Here is a 1,092-nt window from a genome sequence, read left to right as displayed (position 1 = left end):
TTCCGACTCGATGGCACCTGACAACAACAACAAATAGTAGGAAGTGTATGTTTAAGAAAATTGTAAGTCATGAAAAATTAGATTGTGATAAATAAAGGTCAATATTCTAGTTATTAGTGAGTTGAAATAGACTGACATATTTTGAATGAAATATTGTCTACTATTTCAAGAAGGACAAATTGAAGGGGAATGGTATTACATTTATCAAAATGATTATTTCAACACTGCAAATGATAGAACCATATGGCTCTGTCTAAAAAGAAGACCAGTTAATATGACTATAATTCAAATTTACAAACCAAACACAACTTCCAAAGATGAAGAAATGGAAGATTTTTGCCAATTTCTGTAGTTTGAAATTGTTTAAACATTCAATGAAGACGTATTGATAATCACTGATGACTGGAATGAAAAAGTTAGAAACAAAGAAGAGAGATAGAAGGAATCATATTAGAAAATATGTTTTTGGCATTTGATTGTGTGAATCATAACAAATAATGGGTAATATTGTGAAGAATGGGAATTCCAGTACATTTTATTAGGCTCATATTGAAACTGTGCATAGACCAAAAGCCATTTGTTTGAACAGAACAAAGCATACTGTGTGTTTTAAGATCAGGAAAGATATGTATCAGGGTTATATTCTTTAACAAAACATATTCAGTCTGTATGCTAAACATATAACCAAAGAAGCTGAACTACATCTTTAACATTTAGTGTTTCAAGTCTTCTTCTGTTTAAATAGTAGCATTTACATATTGCAGGTTGTTAATGAGTCTTCCTAAAATCTTGATGCTTCATTCTTCTTCATATAACACTGCCTCTTAGATTATTTGCTCAGAATATAGATCGAATAAGTATGGTTGTTGTTGCAGTCAGGGGCCATTGAGTCAGTACTGACTCATAGTGACTCTGTGCACAACAGAAAGAAAAACTGCTCAGTTGTGGGCCAACCTCACAATTGTTGCCATGCTTGAGCCCACTGATGATGCCACTGTGCCAATCCATCTCACTGGGGGTCTTCCTCTTTTTCTCTGACCCTCCACCTTACCAAACATGATATCCTTCTCCAGTGACTGGTCCCTCCTGACA

Source organism: Chrysochloris asiatica, unplaced genomic scaffold (genome assembly GCF_000296735.1).
Source record: "Chrysochloris asiatica unplaced genomic scaffold, ChrAsi1.0 scaffold00339, whole genome shotgun sequence".
NCBI classification, from domain to species: Eukaryota; Metazoa; Chordata; class Mammalia; order Afrosoricida; family Chrysochloridae; genus Chrysochloris; species Chrysochloris asiatica.
The sequence above is the reverse complement of the archived record's forward strand: the minus strand, read 5'-3'. Positions refer to the sequence as shown.